The following is a 22,055-nucleotide window of genomic DNA, read 5'->3' as shown; positions in this document are numbered from 1 at the left end:
ATTCTTTGCTTGTCAGCACCATCAAGAAGAGGAGATGGGAGGGAGGGCAGGAGCCAGAGGTCAGTCCTAGCCTCTGTGAGGGGTAAGGAAGGCTTGGGGAAGGAATGTTGAAGAGAAACTGGAAGTCCTGGCAGAAGGCAGTGCAGTTGTGCACGTCTAGCCATATCCAGGTGTTTTCCCAAGAGCACTTCTTCCCAGGAATTACTCTCTCCAAGGCAGCTGGGAGCTGGTCAGCCTTTTACAACCCTACGTCATAGAAAATACCTCCACGTCTCAATTTGGACTCCAGCAAATTTGGGCTCCTAAAAATATATCTATGAAGATCAGCAAGAATCAGAACATATTTTCTAGTCATCCTTGAAAAATGTTTGAATGGAGAATGACAACAATTAAAAATTGTTTTCCAAACTATGACAATATTTCCTGCTTTTTAGTGAAATTAATGTAGTGTAAATACATTAATATTTGGAATTCATATCTGATATTCATATTTTGAAAGGATAGCATTTTATCAAGTCACAAAAGAGTTAGAAAACATAAGTAGGTTTATAGTTCATTACATCATGGTTTATAATTTTTAAATTTCCATTGTTCAACTTCATAGGATACAAAGGAGAAAATTAGGCATATAAAACAGGAAAAAGAGGCTTGGTTTGTCTGCTCCTAATTTTTCCTTTTCCTTCTTTCCATTTTTTTATTGATGCAGATGGCAATTAGTGAAGCCATCGTCTTGAGGAAAGAGATCCGCATTCCTGGATCTGTCCCTTTCACCCCATCACTGTGTACAATGTGTGTGCCTGTTTGGTCCGGCAAGGTTGATGCCAACAAAGCCAAGAGAAATTAAAATGAGAAAATAAAAATTATCTTGGCGAAACAAGTGAAGATACAGCTAATACTTACATGGTACCTGCCACTCTGTATGCTGACCCTCACAGTCTCCAGGGTGAGACAACGTAAAACTATTCCTCTGTACTCAGAAATCAAGATGATTTTGTAGGTTAGCACTTTTTAGAAAATGAAAGAAAACATTGGAAATAGCATATTTGAAGTTCACTTGAATGAGATTTGAAAGCTAATTGTTTTATGAACTGGTCAATGAGTATTTAGTAAGCTTTAAATAGGTGGCATACAAGAACGTTTTAGGAAGATATTCTAAAACACGACCTTGAGCTAAACTGAAACAGAAAAAGCATCCCTCCCCCATTCTTTGGTTACGAATTCCCTTAAAGTACTAAAGAGGTTTACAAATGTGTATAAAATCAAAATGAGTTTTGACTCTAACATGTCTTAGTCTTTCTCCTGATTCCAGTCACTAACGATCAGCCTCTGCTAATCGCTTCTCAGGTAGAAGTTCTGGAGGGCACCAGTTGGGAACTGATATTCAGCTACAAGTGAAAGAAACGTACAGCAGGTGTTAGAAACCTATGCGTGGCTGTGCTCTTGCTTTGGCCTGGAGGAACCTCTGGAAGACTCCTTCCCACCACTGGGAGGTTCTGGGCATGCCTCTCCACGGACAGGGAGTGGCTTGAGCCTGGTGGCCATGCCTTCAAAAGAATAGTTACAGATACGGAGCCTGCCAAATAATGTTTACACTGTTTCTTAGGGCAAGAAGCAGTCTGTGAGATACAGCTTTAAGGCCAAATTACTGGGACTTCTAGGACATTTGGGAAATGTCCTGGCATACATAGGATAGTTGAAATCAACACAGTCTTGGGAAATGTAGGCTGCAGGCTTCCTCTAATGGCTGGAGACGATAAAACTCAAGTGATACAGCGGCACACGTACTATCATGAAACCCTAAAAATAAATCCTTCTAAATGGCATCGTTTGAATGCTTAATAGACTTCTATGCCTAGTTTGAGACAAACACTTTAAAAATCATGCTACAAATCCTAAGAAAAGAGCAATCAAAATGATGACAGGTTGCAATAAAGATGTCCTGTAATAGGCTCCCTAGAGGGGAGCTCCATCATCTTGACAGAACCAACTTGTGAGAGTGCCACCACCTGGGACAGCACTAATTCGAGCATGGCACCGAGGACACCACGCCAGCCTGCACATCAGTGGGTGCCCCCAGCCTCTCCCCCAGATCTGTGTGTGCTGTGGGAGCGCACAGCTGGTAGCTGGACCCAACAGAGGTGGGAAGACAGCCATACGAAGTGCACTCAGCCACTAGCCTTTTGAATACAGGAAAAGCAAGTTGTCAAAATATAGGATCCTATCTGTCAGGCAGGTGGACATCCTGATAGAAAAGTGCCTGGCCCCTGGTAGACGCCTGTAAATTTCAGTTAAATGAGTGAATGGATAAACTAATTACAATGGACTAATGCATCTCTTGGTCAGCTACATTGTTAATAATTTTATTATAGTTTTTTTAAAATTCTCACAATACAAACAAAAAGTTTCAAAGAAATATCCACTCCACAGGCAGCCAGAGGATACCTATGCCCCTATTTCTACACAGATGGTGGGGATGCCGCGTCAATGGAATGCTGGTCAGGCTGCACGGGATCATTCAACGTTAAGCCGGAAGTCAGAAAGGGAACTTAAACACGGCAAGGAGCCTTTCACAGCTTCAAAGACAGCCACAGGGAATTTGCTCTGGGAAAGTCCTGGGATTGCCTGGCCCAAGAAGGGTTTCCTCAAAACCACGTTTGAGCCAGGCACCTAATGGACCATTTGAAACGTAACCAATCCTGAACCAAGCCTCAAAGGCTTCGAAGATGTTGACAGGGGAATCGAGGCAGTGGTGATGCTTTCACAACATAATTTACATTTGATTTTATTCAAAAATGGATGACCGAGCAGTTCTAAATCCACGAAAAACGAGTCACCCAAGTTATGTCACATACGATACCAGCAGAGAAGCCCAAAAACACCCACGAGAAGAACTTTCGGGGAAGTGCTACGGGCCAGGGACAGAGTGGCCTCACTTCACTTTGGAGGCCTCATCTCCGGCCAAGGGGGTGGTCAGCTGCTGTGCAGGTGGTGGTGACCACGAAACACGGGGCTACCGTGAAGCTTGGTTGTTCACGCTAAGAGCTGACACCTGATGAGCTGAAGTCTCTTTTGGGTGTAATGGTTGCATTTCCAGTCACAGCATGATATCTTCTTTTACATCAAGGAATGTCTGGGCAGGAAGGCACCCCTTCCAGAACTCCAGAGGAAACGTGAAGTCAGGTGCCCTTCGAGAATTTAACTATTTTTATTGTTGGTGGTAAATAGATGTTGTTTCAGTCCTGAGTGTAAAAACAAGATAATAAATCCTTATTTTCATTTTAAAATATGATCTTCTAAACTTGAATGTGTTTATGACTTCACCATTATTTTATCTTGCCAGGAAGCTCTGGGAGAAAATTCAAAGAATCAGAATTTTAGGACTGGGGGCACCTGAACGGTCTCACAGCCAGAGGCTCATACCCAGCCACAGAACTGTTCTATCGGGTTCTCAGTGTTGAACAAATTGGGCTAACATCTAAAAATCTCAAGGCTTTATCTCAAAACCTGGATTTCTGTGTTTTTTTGTTTTCTGGAAAAATATGATGATCTGGAAGCGTTGCTCTAAATTTCTCTTGGCCTCAGATGGCCGGAGTGGAGGTGCAGTGTTCCCATGGGAGGGGCAGCCAGTGTCCCCGTGGGAGTGGCAGCGTTCCCGTGGGAGGGGCATGTGCTACCCCACACCACAGGGCCCTGGAAAGCACATGCCCATTATTTCCTGGGCTTGTGCCTCCTGCCCACCTGCTTCAGGGGTTCACTTCTGCTGCTCTCCATCTGTTCCAAGCTGATTCTGAAGCTGGACCTAGCAACAGTGAGCTGAGGCTGCGTGGGGAATGCGGGTGCACCCTGGGTCCCCTGCTCTCTGCCCATGAGATGACTGAGTCCAGGGAAAGAGCAGACATTGAAGTCCCAGGGCCTCTGGAGCATCCTGGGGAAGCCAGACCTTGGTGGATGCTTTTGGGTTACGTAACTGTTACAGGAATGACATTCCCATGCTGGGCCTCAAGACTCAGAAAATGGCTCATTGGGACGTTCGTGGGTCCTGGGTAGATACTGGAACTGCGTGTGGCAAAGGTTCGGGATGTACCAGCTCCCCCTGAAGCTGTCCTCTAGCACCTGAGCTTTTGCTCAATGTTTAATAATTTATTTGCATTTCATTTCTGCTCTTGGAGCAATTTGTTCTTTAATCTCCCTGAAAGTTGCTCCAAACAAACTTCCATAGACTTTGTACATGCCTTTAAAATAACTCTGGTCTTATCTTCATGTGCCCATGAGGCCTCCACCCTCCCGCCAACCCAGCTGCACCTCCGGGGTGTAGATATGCCACACTCCCACCTGTACCTCCCATTCCCGTGGAGTGCTGGGCACACAGCACGGCTGCCTGACCATGGTGGGCAGGTGGAAAGTGGGCCCTTGATGCTGTGTGGCTCCGAACATCTCTGCATGTGCTTTCTAGGGCCGTGTGGTGGGCAGCCTCCTCCGCCTACTCTGCTGGTTCTCCAGATTTCAGTGCCTTCATATTCTCGAACTTCTCCTTGTCAGTGGCAGCCCCTTCACTGGATTGCTTCGGAGGACACTGTGGCCTGTGCACCGTGCGGGGCAGCAGCAGCATACATGGGCATGACAGGGGCAACGGCTTGCAGTGCCAGTGCTGGCTCCACACACAAACCTGCTTATGCCGACATAGTCCCCTCTATGAATCTGAGTATTTTCGTTGTAAAATCTCTACTTATCTCATTGGGCGGTGGAGAGGATTGAAAAAAAGAATCTTAGGCAAGAACCTTTTACAGAGCTTGGTGCATAGCAGATGCTGTCCAACTCTTGAGCTCAAGTGATCCACCCACACCAGCCTCCCAAAATGCAGTGATTACAGGCGTGAGCCACCATGCCTGGCTGGGCACACAGCAGATGCTGAGGAGACGCTTGGGGCTTTCTTCTCATTTCCATTTCTGGGTGTTGTAAGTTTTCTCAAAGGGATAAGAAACAAATGCTTGCAGAATCCATGTTACAGATAACTGCATAGTCCTTCTTAAGTAGGGTAAGATGAAGTCCTCTGGGTACTGCTGATTACCTTCTCACAATACCAAATATCATATCAGCCTTTCATGTCCCTGAACTAGCATGCTGGTACTTTGGCCCCAGAGTACAGTCTCCAGGACTCCTACAGCCAAACATTTAGTTGCATTTTCAAAATCTAAAATGTGTGTGGGGTGGGGGGGTGTGGGATGAGGTGGGAATATAACTTTCTTTTCTAGATGAGAATATTTTTCTTGGACTCTTCACAGTCTCCCTTAATTCAACTAACTCTTTATTTCTAACAGGATCTGGACTCCTAAATTCCCTGTGCCAGGCAAGGGAGCAGCTGAGAGTGTCTTCTCAGGAGCCGCAGTCCTGAAGCCTGGGGAACTGGATCACTCCTGAAGAGGCGGCTCTCTGCATGCCAGGAAAAACCCAGCCCAGGATCTGAGCCCGGCAATCTTGGGACAGAAGCAAGAGTGCATCGTGCATCTTCTCATTCTGCAGCCCCCAGCATGGCGCTGGGCACAGGGCAGTGGCTGGATAAATATTTGCTGAGTTGTACTAAATAAAAATACCAAGGTTTGATTAAGGATTGCATGAAGGTTGGACACACCTTCTTGACAATAAAGAAAGAATTTAGTTAAGAGTCATGGATGCTCTACGCAGGAAAGAAAAGGAGTAAAATAAAGGGAAGCATTTCCTACCTATAGGGGGAAACGTCATAAATATTAGGTAAGTAATGAAAATTCAAAAACCTTAGACTAGGGGCAGGGCGCGGTGGCTCAACCTGTAATCCCAACACTTTGGGAGGCCAAGGTAGGTGGATCACCTGAGGTCAGGAGTTTGAGACCAGCCAGGCTAACATGGTGAAACCCCATCTCTACTAAAAACACAAAAAAATAAGCTGGGCATGGTGGCGGGTGCCTGTAATCCCAGCTACTCTGGAGGCTGAGACAGGAGAATCGCGCGAACCTGGGAGGCAGGGGTTGCAGTGATCTGACATCGTGCCTCCAGCCTGGGCAGCAGGAGTGAAACTCTGTCTCAAAAAACCCAACAACAACAACAACAAAAAACCACTTAGACTAAGGATAATTTTAAAGGCTGGTAGTTTGTGCTTTTTTCAGACAACTATAGTGTGAAATAAAAATCATCTCAGGTCTTTTAGCACCTGTAAAATCAGTGTCTTGCAGGATAAACGGTATGGTCAAGGGACACAGTCCTGATCTAGGAGGTGTGGCTGATGCTCCCCATTCCTGGGCAGACGCCATCTCCTGTGGGAACTCACAGCTCTCCCTTGCAACCTGCATTTCCCATCTTGTCCCCTCTCAGGTAGCAACCTTGCCATTCTCTTTATAAGGAAGAGCAGAGGAGCCATTGAAGCCAGCCCCTCCGCTGGTCTCATCTACGTCTCTCATTCAATATCCCTTTCCAGCCTGCCTCCGAGTAAGAAGTTTCCATTCGAATCTCTGCTCGCTGCCAGGAATCATGGGACCAAATCACAGGGTGGATCCAGGGCTCCTGTTGGACCCCACCCATGCTTCCACATCAGCCCCTGCTGCTGCCGCCCCCTCTTGTGAGGGTCTTGCTATGTATTTTTCTTTTCCTTTTCTTTTTGGAGATGGGTTCTTGCTCTGCTACTCTGGCTGGAGTGCAGTGACATGATCATGGCTCACGGCAGCCTCGGACCTCCTAGACTCAAGTGACCTTTCCACCTCAGCCCCCGAGCACCTGGGATTACAGATGCTCACCATGTCTGGCTAATTTGTGTAGTTTTTGTAGAGATGGGGTTTCACCATGTTGTCCATGCTGGTCTCAAACTCCTGGCCTCAAGAGATCCTCTGCCTCAGCCTCCAAAAGTTCTGGGATTACGGGTGTGAGCCACTGCGCCTGGCCTAGATCCTTTTCTTAAAGCGGACCTCTGAGGACCCACTCTCTCCCATCCTTCTTTCCTGCGTGTCTGTCCATTCCTCTCGCCTGGTCCTCCTCCTGCTTTCCTTCAGCTGGGTCCCTTCCAACCTCCAACCCCGTGGTTAAGGGAAAGCCCCTAAATGAACTCTCCTTGCGGCCTCTGTCACATCAAATTCATTTTATGGCTTTCCCTTAACCACGCCCCTAATTCCTATCTCACCGTTAGGCACTGCTCTCTCCCGTCTCCTTCCTCCGCGTTTTGCAAATTTATTGATTAGATATCAGTTTCTCTGCACAGTTCACTGGCTGTAAGAGCTCGTGAGGCGGGGCTCATGACACCCCAGCGTCTGTCCACCTTCTCCATAGTTAGTTCCTGAATGTATGAGGTGGTTGTTCTTCCCTTCCAAAGTTTTAAAATAATACTTGGCTAGTTTTTCCCCCTTTCCCCTATCAAATAATTTATCACATTCTGGTTTTGGCTGTTGTCATTTTATCCCATTTCCTCGCATCTGCCTGGACGTCACACTGGCCCATGCCGGATCCTACCAACAGGGAGCATTGCTGGAGTCCCCAGGTGTCCCCTCCTCCGCCTTCCTGTCCATCCCCGACTGCCCCGCTGTGATGCCATCCGTCCAGGAATTCTCGGGCTTAAGAACCCAGAGTGGTTCTCTGCTGATTACCTCAAGTCTAGCAATAATGCCTCCTTTTCCTTACCTGCCTTTGCAAAATTTTGACTAAGACAGTGAAAGAGATCTGACTTAACCCACTCCACCTTGCTTCTAACATCCAAGCTGTCCTTGTTCATTCCTGGGCACAGGCTGAATTAACTTTGGGAGAAACTTAGTTTAAACAAAGAAGGTAACAGCCCTTTCCCAAAGCTGACCTCCTTCTTGCCTGGGGACTACACTGCCCTTGTAGAACTAACAGCAGCCATAGATTAAAAATTATGGTTTAGGAGTCATGCAGCTGGAGGCTACAAGATTCTGACCCTCCCTAAACTGCTCCTAAGATCAGTGCTGAGGTCAGGAAATTGAGACCATCCTGGTTAACACAGTGAAACCCTGACTCTACTAAAAACACAAAAAATTCGCCGGGCATGGTGGTGGGCACCTGTAGTCCCAGCTACTCAGGAGGCTGAGGCAGGAGAATGGAGTCAACTTAGGAGGCAAAGCTTGCAGTGAGCCGAGATCACGCCACTGCACTCCAGCCTGGGCAACAGTGCGAGACTCTGTCTCAAAAAAAAAAAAAAAAAAAAGAATCCATACCCTTTTTAGTAATGTGTGATCACGGGGCTTCTGGAAGCACTGGTCACCTTAAATTTTATTCCATCCTTGGCTTTGGTTGAGTAAAGCCATGTGTCTTGTCATTTCCCTGGCCCCCAGGGAGGCTAAGCATTCTCTCACGCCTTCCCCGTCTGCATCTCCTCTTCTGTGAAATTGTGATTCATATCCTTTCCCTGTTTTTCTTCTTTCTTTTCACGTTTTTCACATCGATTCGTAATAGCTCTCTGTACATTGCGGTGCTAATGCCTTCACCCACCTTATCTGTTGCCAGTATTTTCTTCCAGCTTATTGTTGATACTGTTTTGTTATTTTTCCGTTTTGCTGATGGTATTTTTTCCCATGTATACATAAACGTTTTCGGTAATTCAGTCATTTGAAAAGAATCCCAGTCTCCATGGCCTGTCTGTGACTTTCTCACTGAGGCTTGCATTTTGGGGGGAGTGGCCGCATCCCCCCATGGGCCCGTTCCTTCCCATGCCCTCACCAGGCTCAGCCCTGGTCTCATGCCCTGCTCCCTCCTCCCAGCGAGTCCTCCTAGGGGCATCTGGCTTCCTCCCCATCCCGGCAGGCCGTGCTGCCTCCTGGTGATGTTCAGAGGTGTCCGGTCCCTCCCTAATGAATGCCTGTCCCAGAGGATGTGTGGTTACAGTGCAAGTGAAGAAACAAGCTATCTCTTTTCGATAGCTACAAAACACAAATGTAACGAAAGAGCTGCTTTTAATAAGTAACAGACAGTTTTCTGTACTGCTGACCTATAGGCCTGCTTCCCAGACTCCATCTGGTTTATATCCAGCATTTTCTGTCTCTACTTCTCCCAAATTCAGGTTTTAGAGATGTGGTAAAAAAATTTAAAATCAAAAATTCAAATATGTTTTGCCATAGAAAAATATAACTAGAACTTCCCATTTTTGCAGGTATTTGAAATTATCTTAAAGATTTTTCCAGTTTCCAAATTCTTTTTAATCCATTTTTTAAAATTACTCTACTTATTTTTTAGGGGGAGGAAAATACTAAAAGAATAAAGAACAGAAAACTTAGAGAATCCTGTGTCTACGAGTGATAGAATGTGGACTCTGTGACATACGTTAAATATTCACGGGGGTGGAAATATGTTGTTCTACAGAAAAGTGATAGAAATGAAAATGCTCTGAAGATTATTAAATGGGAAACATGAAGTTTAGAGACAGGGCATGGGCTTGGAATAGTTTTGTTTTTGTTTTTTCCTACTTACTGTGTCTCTTTAACTTTCAGGCCTCAATTTTATCATCTGCACGAACTATGTCACAGGAATGTCTTTCCCGTGTGTTCATGTGACAGTCGGTGGATGTGAACATTCTAGCACGTGTGGCCGGAAAATGCACAGGGCTCCACACGCATAAGGGGGTGCTGCCATGTGCCTGGTGCGGTAGCTGTGAGTTCACCAGACTGTCGTCCTCACTGAGCTCTCTTTCCGGGAGTGCCCTTCTCCATGAGAGAAACGCACCACTAATATCACACTGCCCTCCAATCAAGGAGCAGGAATAGAAAAAAAAAAAAAAGCATCAACAAGAGCATTCTAAATAATAGGAGAAAACCCTTAAAAAACCCTGCCTGTTGCAGAAGGAAAGAGGAAGTTCTAGAAAGGGTGGAAGAGAAGAGGAAGGAGTATTATGTTGTCAGCACAGCCGCTGTAGGGGGAGGACCGAAGGAAGCGAGCGGGTGGTCTCTCGCTGACCACTGCTGGGTAGTGGCTGAGCGTGAGCGAGGCCATCCCGTGTGGGGTCGGACACAGAGGCTTTGTCCCCGGGTGATGGGCGTGGGACCAGCTGAGGCCGAAATCCCCGTCCCAGCCAACACTGCCTGGGCTTGGTGCTCCTTTCTCAAGGGGAGTCCCAGGAGAATGCGGTAGGATTCTCAGAGCCGCTGCACTGGGCAGGTGCCAGGGAGGTGGGCAGTGCTTTGCCCAGGACCGCCCCAGGGGACAGAGGCAAGTGACAGCTACAAGAGGGAGGACGGAAGCTGCTCTCTTTGTTTCTTAGAATCCAAGATGGGGTCAATCCAGCCATCAGAAAAGAAGAAGTGACGGACATAAAAGAGGAGAGGGGGAAATCTGAAGGAATGGTTTAGAAGAAAAAGCCAAGATACCTTCTGAGGATGGAAAGTGGAAGAGGGAAGGGCCGGAGAGGCCGAGGTGGAGGAAGCGGTGTGCAGACTGATTGTTTTGACCACATAAGGAAGTGGTTTGTGGACAATGTGGTCTGGAACAGGCTAGCAAACCCAGGCTAGGAGATGTGAGTGCTGCTGTTTAACTCTTTTCACACACGCAGAGAGCACACAACCTAACCGTCTACAGTGGGGGCCATCCTGCCTCAGTGTGGGCTGCACAGAACCGAGTGTAGACAGGCCGCCTTTACCTAGTGAGTGAGGGCCGCCCTGCCTCAGTGTGGGCTGCACAGAACCCAGTGTAGACAGGCCGCCTTTACCTAGTGAGTGGGGGCCGCCCTGCCTCAGTGTGGGCTGCACAGAACCCAGTGTAGACGGGCCGCCTTTACCTAGTGAGTGAGGGCTGCCCTGCCTCAGTGCAGGCTGCACAGAACCGAGTGTAGATGGCCACCTTCACCTAGTGAGTGGGGGCCATCCTGCCTCAGTGTGGGCTGCACAGAACCCAGTGTAGACGGCCGCCTTCACCTAGTGAGTGAGGGCCGCCCTGCCTCGGTGTGGGCTGCACAGAACCGAGTGTAGACGGCCGCCTTTACCTAGTGAGTGAGGGCCGCCCTGCCTCAGTGTGGGCTGCACAGAACCCAGTGTAGACGGGCCGCCCTGCCTCAGTGCGGGCTACACAGAACCGAGTGTAGACGGGCCGCCCTGCCTCAGTGCGGGCTGCACAGAACCGAGTGTAGACGGGCCGCCCTGCCTCAGTGCGGGCTGCACAGAACCCAGTGTAGACGGCCGCCTTTACCTTACAGGAAGTCTTCTCTCCTAGGAATGGAGGCAGCGTGACTCCTGGCAGGACGCAGGCCCAGAGTCAGGGGCTCGCTCTAAGCTCTACTCCTGGTCCTCTCCAGCTTGTGACTATGGCAAAGTCACTTAATCTCTCTGTGCCTTGATTTCTCCATCTGCAAAATATGAAAAGCAACATGCAGCACCTCATGAATTCATCACCACCTTAGGAAGAGACATACACAGGGCGTCGTCCTCTTTGCAACTGTCAACACGCACACGTCAGCTTCCTCCAGGAAACAAAAGTTCTCTTTCATGTCCGTGAACAACGCATTCCCCTTTACAATTTATTCTCCTAGATTTGACGCCTGCTGTTTGGACTGTGACCCTTGCCCAGGCTCCTGTGGGAGCAAGCCCCGGCTGGGAAGGTTTGTTCTCTGCCAGCTACGTCAGCTCTGCGCTCTGTGCTCTGTGCTCTGCCTGAGACGGTTCCATGAGCTCCCAGTTCCTGTGGACCAGAAGCCCTGCGCGCAGCCATGTCCTCCCTCCTGCCCAGACTCGGGGTAGGCTCAGCCCGTGCGGCAGCATCGGAGGAGCTCCACACCAGGATTCCCACTGTCACCCTTATTCATTCTGTGATGTCTCCAGGGACTTCTGGGGTGAGAGGATCAGCCTAGTCTCCTTAAAATTGGTAGAACTTAAAACCTTACAAAACACTTTCTTACCCGTTATGTCATTTGGCCATCAATTGAACTTTATGTGAATTTTACGAATAAAGAAACTGATACTCAGAGAGGGTGAAATACGTGCTCAGAACTCCCCAGTTAGTCAGAAGGAGAGAATAATTGAAACTGAATTATCTGTGTTAAGATCTAGTACAGTTCTTCCCACCGTGAATGAAGGCTGTCCCTACACATGCTCAGGAAGGACCCGCAGCGCTGAGATACGGGTCAGGGAATCTGAGTCTCGCCACTAGGTCCTAGGGGAGCCTTGGGTGGTGGCACTGGATAGCTGGCCCCTTATGATTTCCATTCCAAAGGATTCAGTGCTTCCTGCTCTCCAGGGTTGACAGGACTAAAACTCTCTGGGCTGTTTTGAACCTCAACAGGTCAAGTGAGCCGACAGCCCTGAGCCCCTGCAACGATGCAGCTTAATGCAGATAACCATCATGGAAGTGCCGTCCCACTTTCTATGCAATTCCTCATTTGAGCAACAGGAAACCAGAGAGGGGAGTTAAATAAGAAACACAGGGAGTCATAATAGGGCCATTTTCCCCAGAATTCGCCAATCTTTTCCTTCGACCTGGAAACTAGCCCACCTCATCCACTTCTGCTGACCATTAGGGACTGAGCCCCAAACCCTTCCCTGTGTACTTAATTTTCCCCAAAGAACAACTTCATCCACACAAACAGTTAATAAGGGATGGAGCATGTATATCTTGTCAAGAACATAATGGTGGATATGAACCTCAGAAGGTTAAAAGTCCTGATTAGTCCCTTGAAAGAGAAAGGAATTAGACCAAATTGATCTTTTTTGTCTACTACATTGTAGTTTAAAACAAAAGAACTTCTCTTACCCCTTTGGATATAATAACTCCCCTACACATTACCATGAACTCTGAACTATCTTACAGAATCCTCTGTTATGCGAGACCCCAGGGCCCACACAATTCCTACCCGCCTTTGGATCTTATGTGCCTGCTCCTAGTGGTTAATATGGATTCACTGGAAAAACAAAAAAGAAAACGAAAGAAAAAGAGAAAGAAAATGTTTGCATTGCCCTGTGAAGATGGATTCTAACTGCTCAGACAACGCTGTACATGTGACTCAACCAACAGGCAAAATCTTTAATGGTTAAACAATTTTCAATTAGACAGAATGGGGTTATAAAAGCACTACCACTTACTACTTCATGATTTGAGCATGTTGTTGTATAAGCATTAATTTCCTAGACTTTCAATGTCTGAATTAAATAATATATCAAAAATGTCTGGCTTATCATTAAATGCTCAATAAATGATAATGGGCAGTGATATTAATATCACTAGATACCGATTTATTAGTATGCATTTTCAGTTTCTAATTTCTAACTGTGATGATCTAGACAAGCAGCAAAGGTTACATACAGAAAACTCTGGCTCCCAACATGGGAGTGTGACCAGTGAGTCTGCCCACCCCTGACTGAGGGCTGAGTCTCTGGGACTCTGCTAGACACGGCTAACGCAGTAGAAAACAGATGGGTAAGACATCGCTACATAAACTCAATGGAAGGTGGAGAGAAAGAATAGACAGAAGCTGGAATGGACATAGTTGCAATCTTAAATATGTAGAAAAATAATTTACTTTGGGTGTAAAGACAAATGGAAAGTATGAAAGAACAGAAAATTTAAAAATATAAAAATGTATTTTTGGGTAAAAAAGAAATTCCATGGCCATCTTTAAATTTACCACCTTTGGGGTCAATAAATGAGAAAAATCTATTAAAAGAAAAAAATTAAAATGAGTTAATACATTGGCAACATGCTCAGTTTTCATGCTGTGTCATATGTGGAGTGTTTTTTTTTTTAGTAAATTATTTTATAAAGCTATAGTTATTTTAAAAAGCATTTTGCAATCAGCTAATGTCACTGGAATATTGGTAATAATATCAAGAAACATACATATGACTAGCTCATATCTAAAAATTAAAGTTATTAATGAATGACAAGCAAACTATGCTACAATTCATATTCATAGTATAAATTGAAATGGGTGTGAGGTTTTATTAAAGTTGTCATACAAAGCACGCTCATTTGTGGGATTTTATGAACAATAACCTTATGCTAGACAATGCTCCTTGAAGAGCCAACAGAACAAGGAATAATGATGAGATGGAAGAAGTTCCCTGCCTGAAATCCGTCCACGTTATTCTCATCAGAAGGTGGCTGCACATGACTCCAGAACAAAGGACTGCACAAAACCCAAGCTCCCCTCCCTGGGCAGGAGCAGGGCAGCGAGTCTGTCCCCCCAGCCTCTGCGGCCACCACTGGTGCAGAGTCCTGTCCCAGGGCGGGGGTTCGAGTCCACACTCCAAGCCTCTGCGGCCACCACTGGTGCACGGAGTCCTGTCCCAGGGCGGGGGTTCGAGTCCATTCTCCAAGCCTCTGCGGCCACCACTGGTGCACGGAGTCCTGTCCCAGGGCGGGGGTTCGAGTCCACACTCCAAGCCTCTGCGGCCACCACTGGTGCACGGAGTCCTGTCCCAGGGCGGGGGTTCGAGTCCACACTCCAAGCCTCTGCGGCCACCACTGGTGCACGGAGTCCTGTCCCAGGGCGGGGGTTCGAGTCCATTCTCCAAGCCTCTGCGGCCACCACTGGTGCACGGAGTCCTGTCCCAGGGCGGGGGTTCGAGTCCACACTCCAAGCCTCTGCGGCCACCACTGGTGCACGGAGTCCTGTCCCAGGGCGGGGGTTCGAGTCCATTCTCCAAGCCTCTGCGGCCACCACTGGTGCACAGAGTCCTGTCCCAGGGCAGGGGGGTTGAGAACCTACCAAAATCCCCCTTTTGTGGCTCCTAGTTCATTTTTAAAAAAATATTTAAAGTCAGAGGCAGAAATTTCCTCTGGACATCTATTTTAGGCAAGCAAGTTATCCGACCTATTTTGTTTCTGTGTATTTGATTTTGAAAACCAAGCATTCGTAAGTGGCCATCTCCAGAACTGGCCTGAGTGCCGGGCGCCCCGCCCTGGGCTGGGCAGGTCCCATCTCAGCGGGACCACAGGGTGGGTGTGGTGTGTAGGGGCTGTGCCGGCACCCCTCCCCACTGCCCCACCCTCCGGCTACAGCACTCCATGTGACCTGAGGGCAGGGGGTTGTTTATTTTGGGTTCCTTATGAATCCCATGGTTTGAGTGTCCTACACCATTCATTCTTGGATTTCTTCTCCAGTTTGTAGACACAGAGCCCCAGGCATTTTTCAGAATGGGGACCTCGAGGCAAGGGTTCCGAGGCCCTGCATGTTGGAAATGTCTATTTCACTAAGGGGATAATCATCTCTCCCAAGACTGCAAAGGCCTTGAGGCTATTTTATCCTACGCTATGCATGTATAGTGTTCAGGTTTATGAACGGCTCCACTCCATCGCCAGGCCAGTCTGCAGTCTGATCCTGGTTCCCCCGGGAAGCTCAGAAGCACGGGTTTTCTCTCTAAACAGCGCTACGGTCTTCTCTTTCTGTTGGTTTTCTGGAGTTTGATGAGTTTAGGTTTTTTTCATTCTTACTGCTTGACATGAGTGCCCCCACACAACCTGAAAACTGTTCACCTCTCAGAACTTTCTTCTTTCTTTATTAATTTTCCCCTCTTTATTTCCTTTATTATTATTAGTTTGTTTGAATTTCTACTACTAAATGGATTTGGATTGTTGGATTGTCTAAATTTATCTTCCATTGGTTTCAGCTGTTTTTTTTTTTTTTTTAATCTCTTTTTCTTCTCTACGTTCCGGGAGGGTTTCTAACATCTACCTTTGACTTCCTCAATTGCACTTTAAATTTTCAGTACTCCAATTTTAATTTTCAAAATTAGCTTTTGTCACAGTCATACATTTGCATTTATTTTGGTGAATTCTTGTCTTTACAAGAGGATAGAGATCAAGTCGCACTACTGTGTGATTAATATCTCACACAAGGTACCTTACATGTAAACAGCTGATCAATAATAGAGTGAGGAAATAAAGGGAGAAAGAAGTGAGTGAGGGCGTCTCTGCTCAGGGCCGGTGCTACTGTGTCCCCGCTCCTCACAACTGTAGAAAGTGGGTGTTACCAGGCCCCATTGTGCAGATGGTGGACAGAAGCTGGAAAGAGTACACAATTTGGTCATTTTTGCACAGTTTATGAGTAAGTCATGAGAGTTTTTGAGTTTTCACAGGGTGTCCTGAAGCAATTCAGGCAAAAGTAAAATAGTGAACAATGTCAGGACCTCCTGGGTTCCCCTTGTTGGGCATGACCTCTTAGCACCTCAGAGTTCAGCTGAAAAAAAGGCCTGGTTCCAACCTGGTGCCCCGGGGATTCTTGGTTTACTTTCTCATTCCTTGAATGGGTCTTGTTACCTCCAGTTCCTCTTGCTCAGAGATGGGGGGTCACCTTCTTTCTACATGGAAACAGGATCGTGGCTGTCATGTTTTAACCCTGCTCCATGGTGAGAAGTAGATTTTACATCTTGATCCTGTGTGCACATCCTATGTATATTGTAGAGAGATTCGAAACCATGATAAAATCAAACATTTCATAGAACAACACATTCTTAGTATGTATGACATCTTCAAATACTTTCCATTTTACTTTTTTGTTGATATTAGTACTGCCTCCTCAGATTGATATCGCAACTCACAAATGAATTGTGGCCACAGTTGGAGAAACACCGGTGTAAGTTAGCTGGGGTGTATTTTCTCCATGGTCTCTCGACCATGAGACTTGGTGTGTGATCGCGTGGTTGGTTCTCTGCTGCTGCCGAACAGTGGCGCCTGCCTTGACTTCTTCCAGCCCAATACCTCATCACCACTTATGATAATAAGATACTGAAAACATTATCTATGATACCGGTTGTCAAGTACAGTTGTGTATCTCTCAGTTTCATATAGAACTCAATTTCAAAAGCTTTCTGTGTATGCCATATGCTTCAGTTGGTCTATCATTGGATGCCACTGGTAAGTGTCGGGCCACTGTTGTGCTCGAGGCTGCCTAAGAGACAATGAGGATGGAATGTATGAATTGACTCCAGAAGCATCCCAAGACCCTCAGGCCTTCAGTGGACCAAGCATTACACTAACTGCAAAAGGGTGTAATCATTTGTCCCTATTCACAGGGTAGGGTCAACGTTTTTCAGGGTAAATATTCAGCATGATAGTTTAGGCTTGTGATATGTGTCCCCACCCAAATCTCACCTTGAATTGTAATCCCCATAGTCCCCACATGTCAAGGGCAGGACCAGGAGGAGGTAACTGGATCAAGGGGGCAGGGTGGTTTCCCCCATGCTGTTCTCATGATAGGGAGTGAGTTTCAAGGGATCTGATGGTTTTAAAAGCATCTGGCATTTCCCCTGCTTGCGCTTCTCCTTCCTGCCGCCTTGTGAAGAAAGTGCCTTGCTTCCTGAGTTGATTAAACCTCTTTTCTTTATAAATTACTTAGTCTTCGACGTGTCCTTATAGTGGTGTGAGAATGGACTAATACATCTTGGGAATTACTAAGAACCAATCTGTGCCTCCACATCAACCCCAGGGTAAGCTTACAACTGCTATAAATATGCACCTGTTCTTCTTGAGTCCTCACCCCATTTCCCAGTTAGCCTTGCTCCATTCCCATGGCCTGCTCTGCACGGGGGGCATCTGTGCTTCTGGTGTGTGTGTCTCAACACAGCCTCACACTTCCTGCCAAAGGCCTTTTGGGCTTTTCCACGTGACGTTTCACACAAAGTATTGAAAAAGTCAGCAGGTAGGAGGGTCACTTATTAAAAACTCCTCCATGTTCCCTGTGACAGTGAACAGTAACTACCCAGGCCTGCAGCCCAGGCTCATCCACCATCATCCAGGCCCATGGCCTTGGCCTCTGGGTAGCTCCTCTCAGCCTCCCGGTGCCTCTCAGCAGAGCTCTTCTCTCCCTCCTGCTGTGTGGCTGGATTCCCGCTAACGGACCATGGCCTGGGGGCCTGCTGCTTCTTCCTCGGGCAGCCACAGGGGTTTCTCTCCTGCCCCTTCTCTATGTCTTTTGAGATGACCCCTTCCTGCAGCTGAGTCTTCAGTGCCACCCCATCACCTTCGAGGTAAGCCAGCACCCTGGTGTGGGGCCTGTGGGTGTTCAGGGCCACCGAGCCTCCTCCATGCCTGCACACCTCCCTGTGCGGACCCCCGCATTCCCTAAGTCTCCCCTCAGCCTCTGGGAGCAGCATCTGCTCTCATGGCCCCAGGCCTGGCTGCTTCAGACACCCCCACTCCACTCCCTCAGTGCACCATGCTTCCTTTTCCATCAAGAAGCATAATATATTGATTCATGCCTTTTGTGCATGCGTTCTTTCCTGCATGCGTTCTCTCCTGCATGTGTTCCCTCCTGCATGTGTTCTCTCCTGCATGCCTTCTTTCCTGCATGCATTCTATCCTGGATGCCTTCTCTCCTGCATGCATTGTCTCTTGCATGCCTTCTTTCCTGCATGCATTCTCTCCTGCATGCCTTCTTTCCTGCATGCGTTCTATCCTGGATGCCTTCTTTCCTGCATGCATTCTCTCCTGCACGCCTTCCTTCCTGCATGTGTTCTCTCCTGCATCCCTTCTTTCCTGCATGCATTCTCTCCTGCACGCCTTCTTTCCTGCATGTGTTCTCTCCTGCACGCCTTCTTTCCTGCATGCATTCTCTCCTGCACGCCTTCTTTCCTGCATGTGTTCTCTCCTGCATGCCTTCTTTCCTGCATGCGTTCTCTCCTGCACGCCTTCTTTCCTGCATGCGTTCTCTCCTGCACGCCTTCTTTCCTGCATGTGTTCTGTCCTGCATCCCTTCTTTCCTGCATGCGTTCTTTCCTGCATGCCTTCTTTCTTTTGCACCCTTTCCTACTTCAGACACAAAGCACATCATTATGTGGTACCCTAACAGTCTGCTTACAAGCCTAGTTTCTCCATTGAATTTTAAAAAATAAATTTTATCATGTATATTTAATGTTTACAACATGTTGATATGGGATAGGCATACATCACAGAACGCTTACTATAGTGAAACAAATTAACTTATTTATCATTCCGGTTACTTTTTTGTGACAAGAGCAGCTAAAATCTACTTACTTAGCAAAGCCTCTAACACAGTATAATTTTATTAACTTTAGTTTTCATATTGGGCATTAGATCTCTAGACTTGATCATCCCACATATCTGCTATTTTGCATCATCTGACTTATATCTCCCCATCCCCCCACCTATAACCACCATTTCACTCTCACCTATGTGTATTTGAGCTTTTATTTTAATTTTCACTTTTTTGAGACAGGGTCTTACTCTGTCACCCAGGCTGGAGTACAGTGGCGTGATCTCGGCTCACTACAACCTCTGCCTCCCAGGCTGAAGTGATCCTCCCACCTCAGCCTCCGAAGTAGCTGAGACTACAAATGTACATCACCATAACTGCCTAATTTTTGTATTTTTAGTAGAGACGGGGTTTCACCATGTTGGCCAGACTGGTCTCCAACTCCTGAGCTCAAATGATCCACCCCCTTCAGCCTCCCAAAGTGCTGGGATTACAGGCCTGAGCCACCGTGCTCAGCCTGAGCTCTTTAGAAAAAAAAAAAAGAAAAAATATTGTATTATCTCACATTTAAGTGAGATAACTTATTTATCATCTCTCATTTAAGTGAGATAACACAATATTTTTCTTTCTGAATCTGACTTATTTTAGCATAATATTTTCTGCGTATATCTATATTGTGGCAAATAGCAGGACTGCATTCTTCTTAAGGCTGAATAATATTCCATTGAAGATATATATATCCCCCACATTTTTTCTATCCATTTGTCCACCAGGTTGCCTCTGTATCTTGGCTACTGTGAATCATGCTGCAATGAACATGGGCGTTGCAGGCATCCTTGCGAGGCATTGATTTTGTCTCCTTTGGGAATTTCCTCAGGAGGACTGGTGGGTCACATGGCTGTTCTATTTTTAATGTGCTCTTTTTCATAATGGCTGTACCAACCCACATTCCCATTACAGTGTGCAAGGCTTCCCTTTTGTCCACAACCTCACCAGCCCTTGTTATCTCTTGATTTTTGGATAATAGTTGTAAACCAAAAAGTATCTGAGATGGGTCTCAATCAGTTTAGAAGGTTATTTTGCCAAGGTTAAGGAAAAAAAAAAAAAAAAGAACAGAATTACAGAAACAGTCTGTGCCTTTCTCCAAAGGTGAATTTGAGAGCTTCAATACTTAACAGGGAAAATTGGCACTTTACATAAGATAAGGTGAATGAGGAGTTGCTGCCTGTGGAGATATTTAACCTTTTATCTGTAGCTATCTACTTTGGAACAAAAGGAAAGGCAACTTCTTGCATGACTCAGCTTTCAGCTTAATTTTTTTTTTCTTTTGGCAGAAGGAATTGGGGTCCCAAGTTGTTATTTTCCACTCACACAGCTGTCCTTCCAGGTGTGAAGTGGTAACTTTTGATGAAATCAGCTTTGATAAATGGTTAACAGTGAGAAAATTCTGGGAGTGGAAGATCTGATCCAGCCAATGCCATTTTGCCTTCAGCCTCAAGCTGCCAAGTCAGCTTCGGGAGACATTTAGTTGACAGTTTAAATGATAATTAATAGGCCTTTCCCCCAGACCCAACTGCCTTTGTAAAGCTAATGAGAGACCACCCCGTGAGGGGGAGAAGTGGAGCCTGAATTCTGTTAAGGTGTAGATATTCATGATGGCCAGCCATTATTTCAGAGGTCCTGCAGAGAGCATCACTATGGTAGTACCTAAGATCGGCTTTTTGAGGCATCTTTTCAGGGTTTTTTGAATGCCTGATACCCATGGCTCCACGTGGACCCCCCAGTAGATGACTCTTTTGCTCCTGTGGCCCCACCCAGAAACCACTCAGTGCACAGCGGGAACTTTCCCACACCGTGACTGTATCCCAGTCAGTTGGCAGCAAGCAGCCACTGCCTGGGCGCCCCACCCTTTCCTAAAACTGTCCTTGAAAATCCCTTAACCTACAAGCCTTCCATGAGATGGATTTGAGTAATAACTCCATCTGCCACGGCCGCGGCCAGCCTGGCATTAATTAGACCCTTGGTTTACTGCAATGCCCTGGTCTTCATTTGTGCAGTAGGCAGGGAGAACAGGCCAGGAGGTGACGATGATGGCTTCATTTTGCATTTCCCGTTTGAGGAGTGATGTTGAACACCTTCTCATTTGCCTGTTGGACATTTTTATTTACTGTTTTAAAAAATGTCTGTGTAGGACCTTCGCTCATTTGAGGATTATTTGCCTTATTTTTACTCTTGATTTGTAAGAGTTATTTATACATTTTGGATATTAACCCCTTAATCAGCTGTGATTTGCAAACATTTTTTTCCCACTCTATAGGTTGCTTTTTCATTTTGATATTGTTTCTTTGTGCAGAAGCTTTTTAGTTTTGTGTAGTCCATTTATTCATTTTTGTTTTGTCATTTAAGCTTTTGGGTAACATTTTTAAAAGTATTGCTGTGACAAAGGTCGAGGAGATTTTTCCCAACATTTTCTTCTATGAGTTTTATGGTTTCAGGTTTTACATTTAGGGCTTGCATCCATTTTGAGTTTTTTTTTTTTTTTTTAAATGTATAAGAGAAGGATCCAGTTCTATTATCTTCCATGTGAAAATTCAGTTTTCCCAGCACTGTTTATTGAAGGGACTGTCCTTTCCCCATTGCGTCCTCTTGGTGACTTTGTCAAAAATTAGTTGCACATACGTGTTTGAATTTATTTTGGGGCTCTATGTTCTGTTCCATGGGTCTATGGTTGTGTTTTTATGCCAGTATCATACTGCTTCAATATCTATAGCTTTGTAATATAATTTTAAATCAAGAAGTATGATTCCTCCAACTTTGTTTTTCCTTCTCAGTGGGTTTTTTTTTTTTTTTCCTGGCTTCTTGGAGTTTTTTCTGGTTCTACAAACATTTTAGGATATTTTCCCAATGTTTGTGAAAATAGCTATTGTTGCTATTGAAGATTTTAATAGGGATTGTGTTAAATCTGTATATCACTTTGGGTAGTATGGACATTTTAACAATATTAATTCTTCCTAATGAACATGAAATAGCTTTTCATTTATTTGTACCTTTTTCCATTTCTTTCTTTAATGTTTTATAGTTTTCAGTGTACAAATCTTTTACCTCCTTTGTTAAATTTATTCCAAAATATCTTTTTTGATGCTATCATAAATGGGATTGTTTTATTGATTTATTT

General features: G+C 46.0%; 1 protein-coding gene across 8 annotated transcripts in view; it reads right to left on the bottom strand.

Annotated features, from left to right (window-relative positions):
- The window catches only part of MYT1L (myelin transcription factor 1 like), a 533,658-nt gene that overhangs the window by 197,664 nt on the left and 313,939 nt on the right, over positions 1–22,055 (bottom strand). For all 8 annotated transcript variants that reach the window (XM_028831516.2, XM_077958484.1, NM_001265731.1 and 5 more), the window contains 1 exon segment: positions 11,146–11,302. The gene's annotated coding sequence lies outside the window, so the exon portion shown is untranslated.

The sequence above is a fragment of the Macaca mulatta genome, chromosome 13 (assembly GCF_049350105.2).
Source record: "Macaca mulatta isolate MMU2019108-1 chromosome 13, T2T-MMU8v2.0, whole genome shotgun sequence".
Lineage (NCBI taxonomy): Eukaryota > Metazoa > Chordata > Mammalia > Primates > Cercopithecidae > Macaca > Macaca mulatta.
Note: the sequence above shows the minus strand (reverse complement) of the source record. Positions and strands in the feature narration are given on the sequence as shown.